Source organism: Aptenodytes forsteri, unplaced genomic scaffold (assembly GCF_000699145.1).
Source record: "Aptenodytes forsteri isolate BGI_AS27 unplaced genomic scaffold, ASM69914v1 Scaffold431, whole genome shotgun sequence".
NCBI classification, from domain to species: Eukaryota; Metazoa; Chordata; class Aves; order Sphenisciformes; family Spheniscidae; genus Aptenodytes; species Aptenodytes forsteri.
Genome location: NW_008794622.1, coordinates 141,307 through 142,117, shown reverse-complemented (window position 1 = coordinate 142,117; position 811 = coordinate 141,307). Strand labels below are relative to the sequence as shown.

The following is an 811-nucleotide window of genomic DNA, read 5'->3' as shown; positions in this document are numbered from 1 at the left end:
AAAGTAGACCTTTAGACTAGGTTGGATGAGCTGCATACAGAGTATTTCTTTACACTGAAGAGAGTCTAACAGGGTAATTGGTTCATCTGTAAATGAATATATTAGAAAAATTTTCAGATATGAAATGAATCCATTTTCTATTGTTTTCCATCTGTCTCTATATTTTTCATATTTCTTATGTTTCATATATCTTATTGTTTATCTTATTCTTCCAATTGCTTCTCCAGGCAAAGTGGCTGAAGTCCACTACATCCTAATTTCTTATTTGAATATCATCTGAAAGGAAACATGGAAAACCACACCAAGGTAACTGAGTTAATTTTGGTTGCATTCAAATCTCATCCGGGATTGCAACTCCTTCTCTCTGATCCAACTTTCCTTCCTCTCCCTCCTTCTCTCCTACTATGACAAGGTGACCTGATTAGTGGATGAGGAAAAGGCTATGGAAGTTGCCTACATAGACTTTAGTAAAGCCTTTCACACCGTTTCCCACAGCATTCTCCTGGAGAAACTGGCTGCTCATGGCTTGGACGGGCGTACTCTTTGCTGGGTAAAAAAATGGCTGAATGGCCGGGTCCAAAGAGTTGTGGTGAATGGAGTTCAATCCAGTTGGCGGCCGGTCACGAGCCGTGTTCCCCAGGGCTCAGGTTTGGGGCCGGTCTTGTTCAATATCTTTATCGATGATCTGGACGCAGGGATCGCGTGCACCCTCAGTAACTTTGCAGAGGACACCAAGCTGGGTAGGAGCGTTGATCTGCTCGAGGATAGGAAGGCTCTACAGAGGGATCTGGACAGGCTGGATTGATGGGCC

At 43.6% G+C, this 811-nt stretch overlaps 1 pseudogene; it reads left to right on the top strand.

The window, feature by feature from the left end:
• The first annotated feature begins 288 nt into the window (after positions 1-288).
• The window catches only part of LOC103893953, a 2,145-nt pseudogene continuing 1,622 nt past the window's right edge, over positions 289-811 (top strand).